This window comes from Pristiophorus japonicus, chromosome 16 (genome assembly GCF_044704955.1).
Source record: "Pristiophorus japonicus isolate sPriJap1 chromosome 16, sPriJap1.hap1, whole genome shotgun sequence".
NCBI classification, from domain to species: domain Eukaryota; kingdom Metazoa; phylum Chordata; class Chondrichthyes; family Pristiophoridae; genus Pristiophorus; species Pristiophorus japonicus.
The window spans coordinates 71240246-71261685 of record NC_091992.1 but is presented as its reverse complement, the minus strand read 5'-3'; the positions used below and the strand labels follow the sequence as shown (position 1 = coordinate 71261685).

At 46.2% G+C, this 21440-nt stretch overlaps 1 protein-coding gene across 1 annotated transcript in view; it reads left to right on the top strand.

Moving 5' to 3' along the window:
- Nucleotides 1-21440, top strand: part of LOC139226188 (LLGL scribble cell polarity complex component 2-like) — a 171844-nt gene that overhangs the window by 125300 nt on the left and 25104 nt on the right. The gene's annotated exons all lie outside the window — the stretch shown is intronic.

The following is a 21440-nucleotide window of genomic DNA, read 5'->3' as shown; positions in this document are numbered from 1 at the left end:
GATCGTCCATGGGACGTGGTCAGTTCGGGGATCGTCCATGGGACGTGGTCAGTTCGGGGAACTGGTATAGAAGAGGAAGAGGGTAGCATGCCATGCACCCCAAGGCAACAAATAATGAATCGGGGACAGTGACCCACCAAAATTAATATCAGCAGTAACAAAGAAAATAATGGCATTAGAGTGACAAATCCCCAGGACCAGACGGTTTCCATTCCAGGGTTTAAAGGAAGTAGCTGAGCACATTGCAGATGCCCCAACTATAATCTTCCAAAGTTCTCTCGATTCAGGAACTGCTCCTTTAGATGGAAAATTGCGCATGTCGCTCTATTTAAGAATGACAAGAGGGGGAAACCAGGGAATTATAGACCGGTTAGCCTAACATCTGTTGTCGAGAAGTTGCTAGAGTCTATAATTAAGGATAGAGTGACTGAACATCTCGAATTTTCAGCTGATCAGAGAGAGTCAGCACGGATTTGCCTGACAAACCTGGTTGAATTTTTTGAAGAGGTGACTGAAGTAGTGGACAGGGGAATGTCTATGGACTTCCAGAAGGCATTCGATAAAGTCCCACATCAGAGACTGTTATCTAAGAATTGAGAGCAGATTACTGAGCTGGTTCGGAAATGGGCTGAGCGGCAGGAGACAGAGAGTGGGGATAATGGGCAGGTACTCTAATTGGCCGGATGTGAGTCGTGCTGTCCCGCAGGGATCCGTGTTGGGGCCTCAACTATTCACTATTTCTTAATGTCTTAAATGATGGGATAGAGAGCCACATATCCAAATGACCCAATGATAGGTGGCATTGTAGACAGTGTAGATAGAAGCATACAATTGGAAAGAGATATTACTAGATTAACTGGGGAAAACTGTGGCAAATGGGTTTCAATATAGGCCACTTTGGACCTAAAAAGAGAGAGCAGGGTACTTTCTAAATGGTGAAAAGCTAAAAACAGTAAAGATCCAAAGAGACTTGGGGGCCAGGTACACAGATCATTAAAATGTCATGGGCAGCTACAGATAATAATCAAAAGGGTTAATGGAATACAGGCCTTTGTATCTCGAGGACTAGAATACAAGGGGATAGAGGTTATGCTGCAGCTGTACAAAGCCCTGGTTAGCCCACACCTGGAGCACAGAGCAGTTCAGGGCACCACACCCGAGGGAGGATATGGAGTGTTTATCAGAATGATGCCCGGACTCGAGGGTTAAATTACAAGGAGAAATTACACAAACTAGGCTTGCATTCCCTGGAATTTAGAAGATAAAGTGATGATTTGACCAAGTTTTCAAGATATTAAGGAGGACTTGAATCAGTTCATGGGTCGTGGTCAGTCCTGGGATCCAGCCTATTCGGCCATTGAATAAGACCAAGGCTGATCTGTGGCCTAACTCCATCCACCTGCTTGGCTCCATGTCCTTTTGTACCCTGGCCTAGAAAAAATCTATCTCTGATTTAAAATGATTAATTGAGCTGTCGCCTCCTGTGTTTTGTGGGAGAATTTCACACTCCTAGCACCCTTTGTGTGAACACATGTCTCCGAGCTTTGCTCCTGAATAGAATCATACAACACAGGAGGCCATTCAGCCCATTGTGCCTGCTCTTTGAATTAGTCCCACTCCTTAGCTCTTCTTTCCCCATAGTCCTGCAAATTTTCCCTTTTCAAGTATTTATCCAGTTCCCTTTGGCAGACACTATTGAATCTGCTTTCACTGCCCTTTCAGGCAGTGCGTTCTAGATCAGAACTCACTGCCTAAAACAAACTTTCATCTCCTCTGGTTCTTTTGTCAATTATCTTTGACAGTCATTTTCCAACATTCCATTGACTCTGGATCAGTTCCTATCGAGTGGAGGGTAGCCAATGAAACCCCACTTTTTAAAAAAAAAAAAGGAGGAAGAGAGAAAACAGGGAATTATAGACCGGTCAGCCTGACATCAGTAGTGGGTAAAATGATGGAATCAATTATTAAGGATGTCATAGCAGCGCATTTGGAAAGAGGTGACGTGATAGGTCCAAGTCAGTATGGATTTGTGAAAGGGAAATCATGCTTAACAAATCTTCTGGAATTTTTTGAGGATGTTTCCAGTAGAGTGGACAAGGGAGAACCAGTTGATGTGGTATATTTGGACTTTCAGAAGGCTTTTGACAAGGCCCCACACAAGAGATTAATGTGCAAAGTTAAAGCACATGGGATTGTGGGTAGTGTGCTGACATGGATTGAGAACTGGTTGTCAGACAGGAAGCAAAGAGTAGGAGTAAATGGGGACTTTTCAGAATGGCAGGCAGTGACTAGTGGGGTACCGCAAGGTTCTGTGCTGGGGCCCCAGCTGTTTACATTGTACATTAATGATTTGGACGAGGGGATTAAATGTAGTATCTCCAAATTTGCGGATGACACTAAGTTGGGTGGCAGTGTGAGCTGTGAGGAGGATGCTATGAGGCTGCAGAGCGACTTGAATAGATTAGGTGAGTGGGCAAATGCATGGCAGATGAAGTATAATGTGGATAAATGTGAGGTTATCCACTTTGGTGGTAAAAACAGAGAGACAGACTATTATCTGAATGGTGACAGATTAGGAAAAGGGGAGGTGCAACGAGACCTGGGTGTCATGGTACATCAGTCATTGAAGGTTGGCATGCAGGTACAGCAGGCGGTTAAGAAAGCAAATGGCATGTTGGCCTTCATAGCGAGGGGATTTGAGTACAGGGGCAGGGAGGTGTTGCTACAGTTGTACAGGGCCTTGGTGAAGCCACACCTGGAGTATTGTATACAGTTTTGGTCTCCTAACCTGAGGAAGGACATTCTTGCTATTGAGGGAGTGCAGCGAAAATTCACCAGACTGATTCCCGGGATGGCGGGACTGACCTATCAAGAAAGACTGGATCAACTGGGCTTGTATTCACTGGAGTTCAGAAGAATGAGAGGGGACCTCATAGAAAAGTTTAAAATTCTGATGGGTTTAGACGGTTAGATGCAGGAAGAATGTTCCCAATGTTGGGGAAGTCCAGAACCAGGGGTCACAGTCTAAGGATAAGGGGTAAGCCATTTATGACTGAGATGAGGAGAAACTTCTTCACCCAGAGAATGGTGAACCTCTGGAATTCTCTACCACAGAAAGTTGTTGAGGCCAATTCACTAAATATATTCAAAAAGGAGTTAGATGAAGTCCTTACTACTAGGGGGATCAGGGGGTATGGCGAGAAGGCAGGAATGGGGTACTGAAGTTGCATGTTCAGCCATGAGCTCATTGAATGGTGGTGCAGGCTAGAAGGGCCGAATGGCCGCCTCCTGCACCTATTTTCTATGTTTCTATGTCTATGTCAATTTGTGTCTTCTGGTTACCTACCCTCCTGCTGGTGGAAACTGTCCAAGATACATAATATGTAGACACCAGAGAAGCAGACAGTGACTTGGAACCATCTTCGCATCACTGTGTGCACCATGGAACAGATTACCAGGTTGTACGAGGGGCGATCAAAGCAGTAATGTGGGGATGGACTACTCCAGGTAGGGGAGTGGTAGCACTGGGAGATGCTACTTGCAGTAGTACTGTAGACATGTCTGGCTGAAGGAGGTAACAGGGGTAAATCTTCTTGTCTGTCCCAGTGGATTCTCACCATAAGCCCAGTGGCTGGGTTCTAACTTAAGCTTGGATTTCCGCTTGGCCTTGTAAGGCATAGGGGTCTCCATCCACCTCCTACAAGGCCAGTGATGCAGACTGGACTCTGATTAGGAACACCAGCGGTAGTGGATAGAGGATAGTGGATGCAGATGGATTTTAAGGTTATGTCCCCTTGTCCTAGACCCCACCTCCCCACCAGTGGAAAAAGTTGATCTCGGTCTAGATTGTTAACGGTTCTCTTTCCCCAGTACTGTCCTCTCCAGTTCGTCTGTCATCAGCCCTCTCCTCAAAAAAACAACCCTTGACCCCACTTTGCTTGTTAGCTATTGCCCCATCTCCAACATCCCTTTGCTGTCGCCTTCCAAATCCGTGACATCTTTCCATGTTTGAATCCCTTTAGTCCGGTTTCCGCCCCTGCCACAGTACTGAAATGGCTCGCATCAAAGTCCCAAATGACATCCTGAAAACTATCCCGCCTCATCCTTCTCGACCTGCCTGCAACCTTTGACATGGTTGACCACTCCATCCTGCTCCAATGCCTCTCCACCATCGTCCAGCTGGGTGGGACTGCACTCGCCTGGTTCCATTCTTATCCATCTAATCGTAGCCAGAGGATCACCTGCAACAGCTTCTCTTCCCGCCCCCGCATCATTACCTCTGGTGCCCCCCAAAGATCTATCCTTGGCCCCTCCTGCTCCTCATGTTGTCTTTTGGCGATATCATCCGAAAACACGGAGTCAGTTTCCACATGTATGCTGACGACACCCAAGCACTACCACTTTCCCGCAGCCCCTGCTTGGTATCTAAATTGTCAGATTGCTTGTCCGACATCCAGTACTGGATGAACAGAAATTTTCTCCTAATTAAATATTAGGAAGACTGAAGCCATTATCTTTGGTCCCCGCTGTTATGACTTGAGTAAAGTGTCAGACTACATACTGCAAGCTCAAAGTAAGGTGTGACCGTAGTCCTTTATTACAGATCTCAGAGTGCTTCTCCAGCCTGTGAGGCCTCCTTATATACAGGTGCTCCCAAGGGATTGTGGGATCCCTTGGGACTCCAGAGGAAAAGCCCTCTGGTGATTGAACATGGTATTTAAAGGTTTACATACATAACAACATACTCTTTTCCCCCTCCTCCCCACCCCCACCCCCAAAGTCAATAGCGTAACTATTTACACTGAGTCGACCTGGGTCCTTCCTTTCCCTGGTTGATCGTCTCGGTGCAAATGCTGGTTTTGGTGAGTTGTTTGTTGGGCCCTCGCTGGGCTGCTGGGGGTGGAGAATCCTGTTGGGCTGCTGTGGGTGATGGGTTCTGCTTCATGGTCAACCGCTGGGTCGGTTGCCGTGTGTGTGTGTGTTGGAGGGTCGAAAAAGGTAAGAGTCTATTGTGGGTTGTTCTGTATAGTCCGTAAATCTGAGCTTGGTTTGGTCCAAGTGTTTCCTGCAGGTGAATCCATTTGAGAGTTTGACCACAAACACCCTACTCCCCTCTTTGGCCAAAACAGTGCCAGCAATCACTTGGACCTTGTGCATAGTTCAACACAAATACAGGATCATTTATCTCAATTTCGCGTGACACATTTGCACGATCATGATATGTATTCTGTTGAAGCTACCTGCTCTCTACCTGTTCGTGTAGATCAGAGTGGACTAACGAGAGCCTTGTCTTAAGTGCCCTTTTCATGAGCAGTTCAGCGGGAGGGACCCTGGTGAGCGAGTGGGGTCTTGTGCAGTAACTAAGCAGGACTCAGGATAGGTGAGCCTTCAGTTATCCTCTTCAAGCTCTGCTTGATTGTTTGCACTGCTTGCTCTGCCTGACCATTGGACGCTGGTTTAAACAGGTCAGATGTGACATGTTTGACCCCATTGCAGGTCATGAACTCCTTGAACTCGGCACTGGTGAAACACGGACCATTGTCACTCACAAGGACATCAGGCAGGCCGTGCGCGGCAAACATGGCCTGTAGGCTTTCAATGGTGGCAGCGGATGTGCTTGCCGACATTATCACACATTCAATCCATTTGGAGTACGCATCTACAGCCACAAGGAACATTTTGCCAAAGAATGGGCCTGCATAGTCGACATGGACCCTGGACCACGGTTTGGAGGGCCAGGACCATAAACTTAGTGGCGCCTCCCTGGGTGCATTGCTTAACTGTGAACATGTATTGCATTTATGCACGCAGGACTCCCAAGTCCACATCGATACCGGGCCACCACACGTGGGATCTGGCTATCGCTTTCATCATTACAATGCTTGGGTGGGTACTGTGGAGATCACTAATGAAAGTGTCCCTGCCCTTTTTTGGCACCACTACCCGATTATAGATAGGAGTTTCTGCGGCCGCAACCGAGACTCCAGGATGGTATGTTGCCTCCCTGGTGCAAGGGTCAAGGATGTCTCGGAGCGGCTGCAGAGCATTCTGGAGAGGGAGGGTGAACAGCCAGTTGTCGTGGTACATGTAGGTACCAACGATATAGGTAAGAAGCGAGAAGAGGTCCTACAAGCTGAATTTAGGGAGCTAGGAGTTAAATTAAAAAGTAAGACCTCAAAGCTAGTAATCTCTGGATTGCTACCAGTGCCACGTGCTAATCAGAGTAGAGGGAGCAGGATAGTTAGAATAAATACGTGGCTTGAGCAGTGGTGCAAGAGAGAGGGATTCAAATTCCTGGGACATTGGAACCAGTTCTGGGGGAAGTGGGACCTGTACAAAAGGGAGGGTCTGCACTTGGGCAGGACTGGAACTGATGTCCTAGGGGTAACACTTGCTAATGCAGTTCGGGAGTGTTTAAACTAATATGGCAGGGGGATGGGAACCTATGCAGCGAGATGGGGCGAAGTAATATGGAGTCAGAAACAGATGGTAGAAAGGTAAAAAGCAATAGTGAAAGACCAAGTAAACAAAGGCAAGAAACAAAAAGGGCCACACTACATCATAATTCTAAAAGGACAAAGGGTGTTTTTAAAAAAAAAAAACAAGCCTGAAGGCTGTGTGTCTTAATGCAAGGAGTATCCGTAATAAGGTGGATGAATTAACTGTGCAAATAGATGTTAACGGATATGATGTGATTGGGATTACGGAGACGTGGCTCCAGGATGATCAGGGCTGGGAACTCAACATCCATGGGTATTCAACATTCAGGAAGGATAGAATAAAACGAAAAGGAGGTGGGGTAGCATTGCTGGTTAAAGAGGAGATTAATGCAATAGTTAGGAAGGACATTAGCTTGGATGATGTGGAATCTATATGGGTAGAGCTGCAGAACACCAAAGGGCAAAAAACGTTACTGGGAGTTGTGTACAGACCTCCAAACAGTAGTAATGATGTTGGGGAGGGCATCAAACAGGAAATTAGGGGTGCATGCAATAAAGGTGCAGCAGTTATCATGCGTGACCTTAATATGCATATAGATTGGGCTAACCAAACTGGAAGCAATATGATGGAGGAGGATTTCCTGGAGTGAATAAGGGATGGTTTTCTAGACCAATATGTCGAGGAACCAACTAGGGGGGAGGCCAACTTAGACTGGGTGTTGTGTAATGAGAGAGGATTAATTAGCAATCTCGTTGTGCGAGGCCCCTTGGGGAAGAGTGACCATAATATGGTGAAATTCTACATTAGGATGGAGAATGAAACAGTTAATTCAGAGACCATGGTCCAGAACTTAAAGAAGGGTAACTTTGAAGGTATGAGGCGTGAATTGGCTAGGATAGATTGGCGAATGATACTTAAGGGGTTGACAGTGGATGGGCAATGGCAGACATTTAGAGACCGCATGGATGAACTACAACAATTGTACATCCCTGTCTGGCGTAAAAATAAAAAAGGGAAGGTGGCTCAACCGTGGCTATCAAGGGAAATCAGGGATAGTATTAAAGCCAAGGAAGTGGCATACAAATTGGCCAGAAATAGCAGTGAACCTGGGAACTGAGAAATTTAGCAGAGGAGGACAAAGGATTTGATTAGGGCAGGGAAAATAGAGTACGAGAGGAAGCTTGCAGGGAACATTAAGACGGACTGCAAAAGTTTCTATAGATATGTAAAGAGAAAAAAGGTTAGTAAAGACAAACGTAGGTCCCCTGCAGTCAGAATCAGGGGAAGTCATAATGGGGAACAAAGAAATGGCAGACCAATTGAACAAGTACTTTGGTTCGGTATTCACTAAGGAGGACACAAACAACCTTCCGGATATAAAAGGGGTCAGAGGGTCTAGTAAGAAGGAGTAACTGAGGGAAATCCTTATTAGTCGGGAAATTGTGTTGGGGAAATTGATGGGATTGAAGGCCGATAAATCCCCAGGGCCTGATGGACTGCATCCCAGAGTACTTAAGGAGGTGGCCTTGGAAATAGCGGATGCATTCACAGTCATTTTCCAACATTCCATAGACTCTGGATCAGTTCCTATCGAGTGGAGGGTAGCCAATGTAACCCCACTTTTTAAAAAAGGAGGGAGAGAGAAAACAAGGAATTATAGACCGGTCAGCCTGACATCAGTAGTGGGTAAAATGATGGAATCAATTATTAAGGATGTCATAGCAGCGCATTTGGAAAGAGGTGACGTGATAGGTCCAAGTCAGCATGGATTTGTGAAAGGGAAATCATGCTTGACAAATCTTCTGGAATTTTTTGAGGATGTTTCCAGTAGAGTGGACAAGGGAGAACCAGTTGATGTGGTATATTTGGACTTTCAGAAGGCTTTCGACAAGGTCCCACACAAGAGATTAATGTGCAAAGTTAAAGCACGTGGGATTGGGGGTAGTGTGCTGACGTGGATTGAGAACTGGTTGTCAGACAGGGAGTAAATGGGTACTTTTCAGAATGGCAGGCAGTGACTAGTGGGGTACCGCAAAGTTCTGTGCTGGGGCCCCAGCTGTTTACATTGTACATTAATGATTTGGACGAGGGGATTAAATGTAGTATCTCCAAATTTGCGGATGACACTAAGTTGGGTGGCAGTGTGAGCTGCGAGGGGGATGCTATGAGGCTGCAGAGTGACTTGGATAGGTTTGGTGAGTGGGCAAATGCATGGCAGATGAAGTATAATGTGGATAAATGTGAGGTTGTCCACTTTGCTGGTAAAAACAGAGAGTCAGACTATTATCTGAATGGTGACAGATTAGGAAAAGGGGAGATGCAACGAGACCTGGGTGTCATGGTACATCAGTCATTGAAGGTTGGCATGCAGGTACAGCAGGTGGTTAAGAAAGCAAATGGCATGTTGGCCTTCATAGCGAGGGGATTTGAGTACAGGGGCAGGGAGGTGTTGCTGCAGTTGTACAGGGCCTTGGTGAGGCCACACCTGGAATATTGTGTACAGTTTTGGTCTCCTAACTTGAGGAAGGACATTCTTGCTATTGAGGGAGTGCAGCGAAGGTTCACCAGACTGATTCCCGGGATGGCGGGACTGACATATCAAGAAAGACTGGATCAACTGGGCTTGTATTCACTGGAGTTCAGAAGAATGAGAGGGGATCTCATAGAAACGTTTAAAATTCTGACGGGTTTAGACAGGTTAGATGCAGGAAGAATGTTCCCAATGTTGGGGAAGTCCAGAACCAGGGGTCACAGTCTAAGGATAAGGGGTAAGCCATTTCGGACCGAGATGAGGAGAAACTTCTTCACCCAGAGAGTGGTGAACCTGTGGAATTCTCTACCACAGAAAGTTGTTGAGGCCAATTCACTAAATATATTCAAAAAGGAGTTAGATATAGTCCTTACTACTAGGGGGATCAAAGGGGTATGGCGAGAAAGCAGGAATGGGGTACTGAGGTTGCATGTTCAGCCATGAAGTCATTGAATGCCGGTGCAGGCTTGAAGGGCCGAATGGCCTACTCCTGCACCTATTTTCTATGTTTCTACCCCATAGGAGGCAGTCTGCCTGTATGGACATTTCATCTTTGCGCCGCTGGTACGGCTTTATTTCTTCCTGCATCTCTAACGGGACTCTAGACCAACTCCCGTGGAGCACACAGTTTTTTTACTAAGGACAGTAAGGGGTCCTGGCTCGTCTAGGTTCTAATCTGTTGGGCGGTAACAGGTGATTGCTTATTCTCGAATGCTTCCATTACCATAACTAAATCTGCGGGCAGTGCCATCTCCACCCCTGTAGTGGGCAATGGCAGCCTACTGAGAGCATCGGCGCAGTTTTCTGGGCCTGGCCTGTGGCGGATGGCGTAGTTGTATGCGGACAACGTGAGCACCCATCTTGGATGCAGGCCGATGCATTCGTATTTATCCCCTTGCTCTCAGAAAAGAGGGATATAAGTGGCTTATGGTCGGTTTCCAATTCAAATTTGAGCCCAAATCGATATTGATGCATTTTCTTCACCCCGTAAACTCACGCTAATGCTTCTTTTTCGATCATACAGTAGGACGTGGATAGAGAACTGGTTGGCAGACAGGAAGCAGAGAGTCGGGATAAACGGGTCATTTTCAGAATGGCAGGCAGTGACTAATGGTGTGCCGCAGGGCTCAATGCTGGGACCGCAGCTCTTTACAATATACATTAATGATTTAGATGAAGGAATTGAGTGTAATATCTCCAAGTTTGCAGATGATACTAAACTGGGTGGCAGTGTGAGCTGTGAGGAGGATGCTAAAAGGCTGCAGGGTGACTTGGATGATGAGTGGGCAAATGCATGGCAGATGCAGTATAATGTGGATAAATGTGAGGTTATCCACTTTTTGGGCAAACACACGAAGGCAGAATATTATCTGAATGGCGGCAGATTAGGAAAGGGGGAGGTGCAACGAGACCTGGGTGTCATGGTTCATCAGTCATTGAAAGTTGGCATGCTGGTACAGCAGGCGATGAAGAAGGCAAATGGTATGTTAGCCTCTATAGTTCGGGGATTTGAGTATCTGAGCAGGGAGGTCTTAATGCAGTTGTACAGGGCCTTGGTGAGGCCTCACCTGGACTATTGTGTTCCGTTTTGGTCTCCTAATCTGAGGAAGGGCGTTCTTGCTATTGAGGAAGTGCAGCGAAGGTTCACCAGACTGATTCCCGGGATGGCAGAACTGACATATGAGGAGAGACTATCAACAGGGCCTTTATGCACTGGAGTTTAGAAGGGTGAGAGGGGATCTCAAAGAAACTTACAAGATTCTGACGGGACTGAACAGGTTAGATGCGGGAAGAATGCTCCCGATGTTGGGGAAGTCCAGAACCAGGGGACACAGTCTTACGATAAAGGTTTGGCCATTTAGGACTGAGATGAGGAGAAACTTCTTCACCCAGAGAGTTGTTAACCTGTGGCATTCCCTACCGCAGAGAGTTGTTGATGCCAGTTCATTGGATATATTCAAGAGGGAGTTAGATTATGGCCTTTACGGCTAAAGGGATCAAGGGGTATGGGGAGAAAGCAGGAAAGGGGTACTGAGGAAATGATCAGCCATGATCTTATTGAATGGTGGTGCAGGCTCGAATGGCCTACTCCTGCACCTATTTTCTATGTTTCTATGTCCTCTCAGCCTTAGACAGACTTCTGGATGCATAAGCAACCGGTTGCAATTTCCCAAATTCATTAGTTTGTTGCAATACACACCCAACCCCGTACGAGGACACATCACATGCTAGCCAACCGCTTACATGGAACGTATAACACAAGCAATTTGTTTTAACGTAACCGCTTCCTAGCTTTCTCAAAGGCATTTTCTTGGCTTTTACCCCATACCCATTCATCTCCTTTACACAGTAAAGAGTGCAGTGGTTCTAACAGTGTGCTAAGACCTGGTAAGAAGTTACCAAAATAGTTCAGGAGTCCAAGAAACGACCGCAGCTCCGTCACGTTCTGTGGTCTCGGTACGTTCTTGATTGGCTCCGTCTTCGAATCGGTGGGCCTGATGCCATCCATCGCGATTCTTCTCCCCAGAAACTCCACTTCAGGCGCCAGGAAAACACACTTCGAGCGTCTTAGCCTGAACCCCACACGATTGAGCTGACTAAGAACCTCCTCCAGGTTCTACAGATGCTCGACGGTGTCCCAACCTGTGACCAAGATGTCGTCCTGGAAGACTACGGTGCGCGGGATCGACTTCAGCAAGCTTTCCATGTTCCTCTGGAATATCGCCGCGGCCGATCGAATCCCAAACGGACATCTGTTGTAAATGAAGAGACCTTTGTGCGTGTTGATGCAGGTGAGGCCTTTCGAAGATTCCTCCATCTCCTGCATCATGTAGGCCGAAGTCAAGTCCAGCTTCATGAACGTTTTCCCTCCCGCCAGCGTCGCAAATAGGTTGTCTGCCTTTGGTAGCGGGTATTGATCCTGCAATGAGAAACGATTGATAGTTACTTTGTAATCACCACAGATTCTACGGTGCCATCTCCCTTGAGGACTGGAACAATCGGACTGGTCCATTCATTGAATTCGATTGGCGAAATAATGCCCTCTCGTTGCAGCCTGCCCAGCTCGATCTCCACCCTCTCATCAAGTAAGGTACCGCTCTTGCCTTGTGATGGATGGGTCCTGCCCCCGGAATCAAATGGATCTGCACTTTTGCTCCTTGAAACTTCCCGATGACTGGTTCGAACAATGAGGGGAACTTGTTTAGGACCTGGGCACACGAGGTGTCGTCGACGGACGAAAGTGCTCTGATGTCGTCCCAGTTCCAACATATCTTTCCCAGCCAGCTCCTGCCGAGCAGCGTGGGTCCATCACCTCGTACCACCCAGAGTGGTAACTCGTACACCGCTCCATCGTAGGAGACCTTTACGGTGGCACTGCCAATTACGGAAATCAGTTCCTTAGTGTATGTTCTCAGTTTAGTACGAATGGGAGTCAGGACTGGCCTTGAGGCCTTGCTGCACCACAGTTTATCGAAAGTCTTTTTGCTCATTGTGGACTGGCTTGTGCCAGTGTCCAGCTCCATGGACACCGGGAGTCCATTTAATTCAACCTTCAGCATTTGTGGTAAATGTGTGCACCCCATGTACCTCTGCCTCCTGAGGTTCTGGTTCGTCGTGATCCACTGTGGACCTGTTCTCCTCTGCAACATGGTGGTTTGCACGATTAGCAGTGTTTGCAGCTCACCTGCACATACGCTGGAGGTGTCCCATTGTTCCACAGCCCTTGCAAACATACCCTTTGAAGCGGCATGAATGGAAACGATGATCACCCCCGCATCGCCAACAAGGTGTTAATGGCCTTGTATTCACCACCCTTGATGGTGGAATCCGAGTCATCTGCGGACGTGCAGCTGCAGGCATGAGAGGCCTGCCCTGTACATTTTGATTCGTAAATGACGTTACTTTGTTCACAGTACTTGCAGCAGCACTAGTGTGCTGAGAAATTTGTTTGGTATTGTCACTGGTGGTGATAAACGCCTGGGCTATCGCTATGGCTTTACTCAAGGTTGGGGTCTCTACAGTCAAAAGTTTGCGAAGTATGACTTCATGGCCAATGCCAAGTACAAAGTCGTCCCTGAGCATGTGCTCCAAGTGTCCTTCAAATTCGCAATGTCCTGGAAGGCACCTTAGCTCGGTGACGTAGCTCGCCACTTCCTGGCTCTCAGACCTCTTGTAAGTGTAGAACTGATATCTCGCCATCAGAACGCTTTCCTTCAGGTTTAGATGCTCCTGGACCAGTGTGCACAACTCATCTTATGACTTTTCTGTGGGTTTCCATGGAACGAGCAGGTTTTTCATGAGGCCATACGTTGGTGCCCCGCAAACGGTGAAGAGGATCGCCCTTCGTTTGGCAGCGTTCACTTCTCCTTCCAACTCGGCCACGAAGTATTGGTCGAGTCGCTCCACGAAGGTTTCCCAATCATCTCCCTCCGAAAATTTCTCCAGGATGCCCATAGTTCTCTGCATTGTTGCGGTGGGGTTCGTCATCTGTATCTCGTCGCCAGTTGTTATGTCTTGAATAAAGAGTCAGACTAGATACTGCAAGCTCAAAGTAAGGTGTGACCGTAGTCCTTTATTACAGATCTGAGTGCCTCTTCAGCCTGTGAGGCCTCCTTATATACAGGTGCTCTCAAGGGATTGTGGGATCCCTTGGGTCTCCAGGGGATAAGCCCTCTGGTGGTTAGACATGGTATTTACAGGTTTACATATATAACACTTGCCACAAACTGCATTCCCTAGCCACCGACTCCATCCCTCTCCCGAGCATCTATCTGAGAGTGAACCAGACTGTTCGCAACCTAGGCGTCATATTTGATCCTAAATGAGTTTCCAGCCACATATCTGCAGCATAATTAAAGCCGCCTTTTTCCACCCTCCGTAACATTGCCCGTCTCTGCCCCTACCTCAGCTCTTCTGCTGCTGAAACCCTCACTCATGCCTTTGTTATCTCTAGACTTGATTACTCCAACTCACTCCTGGCTGGCCTCCCACATTCTACACTACATAAACTTGAGGTGATCCAAAACTCAGCAGCCCGTGTACTAACCTGCACCAAGTCCCGATCACCCATCACCCCTGTGCTTTCTGACCTACATTGGCTCCCGGTTAAACAATGCCTCGGTTTCAAAATTCTCATCCTTGCTTACTTAAGCACTCATGTCCTTGCCCCTCCTGATCTCTGTAATCTTTTTCAACCTCACAACCCTACAGGCTGTCTGCACTCCTCAAATTCTGCCCTCTTGAACATCCCTCATTATAACTGCTCCACCATTGGTGGCCGTGCCTTCAGCTGTCTGGGCCCTGAGCTCTGGAACTCCCTCCCTAAACCTCTCCATCTCTCTATCTGTCTTTCCTCCTTTCCTTCTTTAAACAAGCATTTGGTCATCTGCCTTAATTTCTTCTTTTATGGCTTGGTGTCAGATTTATCTGTTGTGTCTTGTCTTGTTGCGAAGCGCCTTGGGACGTTGTACTACGTTAAAGGCGTTATATAAATAAAAGTTATTACCCCCCTATCAGTTCCTTTCAAAAAAACTAAGAAATGCAATCAAATCGCCCCGTAACATTCTATATTCCAGGGAATACAAGTTCTTGTAATCTCTCATACTCTAACCCTTGGACACCCGGTAACTTACGGTGAATCTGCGCTGCCTCCATCCAAGGTCAATCTATCCTTTCTAAGGTGCGGTGCCCAGAACTGTACACAGTGCTCCAGGGGTGATCTAACCAGGGCTTTGTATAGCTGTAGCAAAAATTCCCTTTATAGCCCACTAGTTATCAAGGCAAACATTCCATTCGAAACATAGAAATTAGGTGCATGAGCAGGCCATTTGAGCCTGTACCACCATTCAGTAAGATCATGGCTGATCATTCAACCTCAGTACTCTTTTCCTGCTTTCTCTCCATACCCCTTGATCCCTTTGGCCGTAAGGGATATATCTAACGAAGTGGCCTCAACGACTTTTTGTGGTAGAGAATTCCACAGGTTAACCACTTTCTGAGTGAAGAAGTTTCTCCTCATCTCGGTCCTAAATGGCTTACCCCTTATTCTTGGACTGTGTTCTGGAACTCCCCAGCAACAGAAACATTCTTCCTGCCTCTAACCTGTCCAATCCCATCAGAATTTTATGTTTCTATGAGATCCCCTCTTCTAAATTCCAGTGGATACAAGCCCAGTTGATCCAGTCTCTCCTCATATGTCATCCTGCCATCCTGGGAATCAGTCTGGTGAACCTTCGCTGTAATCCCTCAATAGCAAGAACGTCCTTCCTCAGATTAGGGGACCAAAACTGAACACACTATTCCAGGTGAGACCTCACCAAGGCTCTGTACAACTGCAATAAGACCTCCCTGCTCCTATACTCAAATCCCCTAGCTATGTAGACCAACATACCATTTGCTGCCTTCACCACCTGCTGTACCTGCATGCCAAACTTCAATGACTGATGTACCATGACACCCAGGTGTCGTTGCGCCTCCCCTTTTCCTAATCTGTCACCATTCAGATAATCTGTCTTCCTGTTTTTGCCACCAAAGTGGATAACCTCACATTTATCCACATTATACTGCATCTGCCATACATTTGCCCACTCACCTAACCTGTCCAAGTCACCCTGCAGTCTCTTAGCATCCTCCTCACACGTCACACCGCCATCCAGCTTAGTGTCATCTGCAAACTTGGAGATATTACATTCAATTCCTTCATCCAAATCATTGATGTATATTGTAAATAGCTGGGGTCCCAGCACTGAACCCTGCGGCACCCCACTAGTCACTGCCTGCCATTCTGAAAAGGACCCGTTTACCGCGACTCTCTGCTTCCTGTCTGCCAACCAGTTCTCTACCACGTCAGTACATTACCCCTAATACCATGTGCTTTAATTTTGCACAGCAATCTCTTGTGTGGGACCTTGTCAAAAGCCTTTTGAAAATCCAACTACACCACATCCACTGGTTCTCCCTTGTCCACCCTACTAGTTACATCCTCAAAAAAATTCTAGAAGATTTGTCAAGCAGGATTTCCCTTTCATAAATCCATGCTGACTTGGACCGGTCCTGTCACTGCTTTCCAAATGTGCTGCTATTACATCTTTAATATTTCATCTTTCATATTTCATCTTTTTGATTTTTTTGTAACTAACTACATTTTAGTGATCTGTGTACATGGACTTCTAAATCTCTTTGGGCCTCCTCTGTTCCTCGCTTTTCACCGTTTAAATAATACGCAGATTTATACTTTTTTTTAATCCAAATGGATGACCTCAGTTACCTTCATTGAAATCCATCTGTCATAGTTTTGCCCATTCACTGAATCTATCAATGTCTCTGTAATATTATGTTCCCATCTCCCATAAGAATATAAGAAATAGGAGCAGGAGTAGGCCATACGGCCCCTCGAGCCTGCTCTGCCATTCAATAAGATCATGGCTGATCTGATCATGGACTCAGCTCCACTTCCCCGCCTGCTCCCCATAACCCCTTATCCCCTTATCGTTTAAGAAACTGTCTATTTCTGTCTTAAATTTATTCAATGTCCCAGCTTCCACAGCTCTCTGAGGCAGTAGATTCCACAGATTTACAACCCTCAGAGAAGAAATTTCTCCATCTCAGTTTTAAATGGGCAACCCCTTATTCTAAGATCATGCCCTCTAGTTCTAGTCTCCCCCATCAGTGGAAACATCCTCTCTGCATCCACCTTGTCAAGCCCCCTCATAATCTTATACGTTTTGATAAGACCACCTCTCATTCTTTTGAATTCCAATGAGTAGAGGCCCAATCTACTCAACCTTTCCTCATAAGTCAACTCCCTCATCTCTGGAATCAACCTAGTGAACCTTCTCTGAACTGCCTCCAAAAGCAAGTATATCCTTTTGTAACTATGGAAACCAAAACTGCGCACACTATTCCAGGTGTGGTCTCACCAATACCTTATATTTCTGTCGCAAGACTTCCCTGCTTTTATACTCCATCCCCTTTGCAATAAAGGCCAAGATACCATTGGCCTTCCTGATCACTTGCTGTACCTGCATACTAACCTTTTGTGTTTCATGCACAAGTATCCCCAGGTCCTGCTGTACTGCGGCACTTTGCAATCTTTCTCCATTTAAATAATAACTTGCTCTTTGATTTTTTTCTGCCAAAGTGCATGACCTCACACTTTCCAACATTATACTCCATCTGCCAAATTTTTGCCCACTCACTTAGCCTGTCTGTGTCCTCACACATTGCTTTTCCTCCCATCTTTGTATCATCAGCAAACTTGTCTACGTTACACTCGGTCCCTTCTTCCAAGTCGTTAATATAGATTGTAAATAATTGGGGTCCCAGCACTGATCCCTGCGGCACCCCACTCGTTACTGATTACCAACCGAGACATTTATGCTGACTCTGTTTTCTGTTAGTTAGCCAATCCTCTATCCATGCTAATATATTACCCCCAACCCCATGAACTTTTATCTTGTGCAGTAACCTTTTATGTGGCACCTTGTCAAATACCTTCTGAAAATCCAAATACACTACATCCACTGGTTCCCCTTTATCCACCCTGCTCGTTACATCCTCAAAGAATTCTAGCAAATTTGTCAAACATGACTTCCCCTTCATAAATCCATGCTGACTCTGCCTGACCGAATTATGCTTTTCCAAATATCCTGCTACTGCTTCTTTCAGAATGGACTCCAACATTTTCCCAACCACAGATGTTGGGCTAACTGGTCTATAGTTTCCTGCTGTTTGAATGACTCCTTTTTTAAATAGGAGCATTAGATTTGCAGTTTTCCAATCAGCTGGGACCTCCTCAGAATCCAGCGAATTTTGGTAAATCACAACCAATGCATCCACAGTCCCTGCTGCTACTTCTCAAGACTCTGCTTGCTTTACCATCAATTTTTGTATAATTTGCAACCTTGGATATATGGCTCTGTATTGTGTTATGTAAGTCATTAATAAAAACAGTGAATAATTGAGGCCCCAGCACACATCCTTGTGGGACACCACTAGTCACTTCCTTCCAATTTGAGTACCTACACATTATCCCTACTCTCTGTCTCCTACCATCTAACCAATCTCCTAACCAGGTCGATAATTTGCCTTCAATTCCATGAGCTTTAATTTTGGCTGTCTCTTACGTGGAACCTGACTGACTGCCTGCTGGACGGCCATATAGTTAATGGTGCAAGTACCTTTTTAATGACTAGTTTGATGTTCCTGCAATGCCCATCCAGCCCAAAAAGGGAACAATTCTCTCAGGAGTCTCATTTCTACAGGTGGTAAATTGTTGGATATATTCCCCCCCCCCCCCCCCCCAACTCTCTCTCTCTCTCTCTCTCTCTCTCTCTCTCTCTCTCTCTCTCTCTCTCTCTCTCTCTGATGTGACTAATTCACTATCCTTCGTTCCTGTTTCTGTCTCAATCCTTAAATCTCGTTGGTTAAGGGGATGGACTGTTGGTCCCGTCATTGCCAAGGTCCCAGTGCCCTTGCCTCGCCACAATCAGCTCGCTCCCGCACTCACACCGCACTCCTCGATCCCCTCGAGACACATCATGCAGTGTCCTGCTCTAACTTGGTGTGTAGCAGTTCTCCCCTCCTTCAGTCTCTGTCTCCCACCCCACACCCCCACTCCTGCGCTGCAACCTACAGGCTTACAAAACACCAGTTTCATGTCACAGAATCCCTGTTTGCAAGTTTGGCTTGTCTCGCTAAGCTTATGGGACAATGTAGCAGATACCTGCTGAAACTCTGCTCGTCAAAACCCAATTGTATTAACTCTGCATTTCCGTGAGCAGAAACTGGTCAGTTTTATGATGGTCTCTTCTGTCCCACCTCTTCTGTCCCACCTCTTCTCAGACTCTGTCCCATTTCCTATAGTTTCTCTCACTCTCCCTCTGTCCCACCTCCTATAGTTTAGAAACATAGAAAATAGGTGCAGGAGTAGGCCATTCGGCCCTTCGAGCCTGCACCACCATTTAATAAGATCATGGCTGATCATTCCCTCAGTACCACTTTCCTGCTTTCTCTCTATACCCCTTGATCCCCTTAGCTGTAAGGACCATATCTAACTCCCTCTTGAATATATCCAATGAACTGGCATCAACAACTCTCTGCAGCAGGGAATTCCACAGGTTAACAACTCTGAGTGAAGAAGTTTCTCCTCATCTCAGTCCTAAATGGCCTACCCCTTATCCTAAGACTGTGTCCCCTGGTTCTGGACTTCCCCATCATCAGGAGCAATCTACTCGCATCTAACCTGTCCCGTCCCGTCAGAATCTTATACGTTTCAATGAGATCCCCTCTCATCCTTCTAAACTCCAATGTATAAAGGCCCAGTTGATCCAGTCTCTCCTCATATGTCAGTCCAGCCACCCCGGGAATCAGTCTGGTGAACCTTTGCTGCACTCCCTCAATAATAAGGCCGTCCTTCCTCAGATTAGGAGACCAAAACAGAATTCAATATTCCAGGTGAGGCCTCACCAAGGCCCTGTACAACTGCAGTAAGACCTCCCTGCTCCTATACTCAAATCCCCTAGCTATGAAGGCCAACATACCATTTGCCGCCTTCACCGCCTGCTGTACCTGTATGCCAACTTTCAATGACTAATGAACCATGACACCCAGGTCTCATTGCACCTCCCTTTTTCCTAATCTGCCACCGTTCAGATAATCTGTCTTTGTGTTTTTGCCCCCAAAGTAGATAACCTCACATTTATCCACATTATACTGCATCTGCCATGCATTTGCCCACTCACCTAACCTGTCCAAGTCACCCTGAAGCCTCTTAGCGTCCTCCTCACAGCTCACACCGCCACCCAGTTTAGTGTCATCTACAAACTTGGAGATATTACACTCAATTCCTTCATCCAAATCATTGATGTATATTGTAAAGAGCTGGGGTCCCAGCACTGAGTCCTGTGGCACTCCACTAGTCACTGCCTGCCATTTTGAAAAGGACCCGTTTATATCGACACTCTGCTTCCTGTCTGCCAACCAGTTCGCTATCCATGTCAGTATATTACCCCCAATACCATGTGCTTTGATTTTGCACACTAATCTCTTGTGTGAGACCTTGTCAAATGCCTTTTGAAAGTCCAAATACACCACATCCACTGGTTCTCACTTGTCCACTCTACCAGTTACATCCTCAAAAAATTCCAGAAGATTTGTCAAGCATGATTTCCCCTTCATAAATCCATGCTGACTTGGACTGATCCTTTCACTGCTTTCCAAATGCGCTGCTATTTCATCCTTAATAATTGATTCCAACATTTTCCCCACCACTAATGTCAGGCTAACCGGTCTGCTTTTTCTCTCCCTCCCTTTTTAAAAAGTGGTGTTACATTAGCTATCCTCCAGTCCATAGGAACTGATCCAGAGTCGATAGACTGTTGGAAAATGATCACCAATGCATCCACTATTTCTAGGGCCACTTCCTTAAGTACTCTAGGATGCAGACGATCAGGCCCTGGTAATTTATCGACCTTCAATCCCATCAATTTCCCTGACACAATTTCCCGCCCAATAAGGATATCCTTCAGTTCATACTTCTCACTAGACCCTCGGTCCCCTAGTACTTCCGGAAGGTTATTTGTGTCTTCCTTCGTGAAGACAGAACCAAAGTATTTGTTCAATTGGTCTGCCATTTCTTTGTTCCCCATTATAAATTCACCTGAATCCGACTGCAAGGGACCTATGTTTGTCTTCACTAATTTTTTTCTCTTCACATGTCTATAGAAGCTTTTGCAATCAGTTTTTATGTTCCTGGCAAGCTTCTTCTCGTACTCTATTTTCCCCCTCTTAATTAAACCCTTTGTCCTCCTCTGCTGAATTTTAATTTCTCCCAGACCTCGGGTTTGATGCTTTTCTGGCCAATTTATATGCCTCTTCCTTGGATTTAACACTATCCTTAATTTCCCTTGTTAGCCACGGTTGAGCCACCTTCCCTGTTTTATTTTTACTCCAGACAGGGATGTACAATTGCTGAAGTTCATCCATGTGATCTTTAAATGTTTGCCATTGCCTATTCACAATCAACCCTTTAAGTATAATTTGCCAGTCTATTCTAGCCAATTCACGCCTCAAACCATCGAAGTTACCTTTCCTTAAGTTCAGGACCCTAGTTTCTGAATTAACTGTGTCACTCTCCATCCTAATAAAGAATAATGTTATGGTCACTCTTCCCCAAGGGGTCTCGCACAACAAGATTGCTAATTAGTCCTTTCTCATTACACATCACCCAGTCTAAGATGGCCAGCTCCCTGGTTGGTTCCTCGACATATTGGTCTAGAAAACCATCCCTAATACACTCCAGGAAATCCTCCTCCACTGCATTGCTACCAGTTTGGTTAGCCCAATCAATATGTAGATTAAAGTCACCCATGATAACTGCTGTACCTTTATTGCATGCATCCCTAATTTCTTGTTTGATGCTGTCCCCAACCTTACTACTACCGTTTGGTCTGTACACAACTCCCACTAG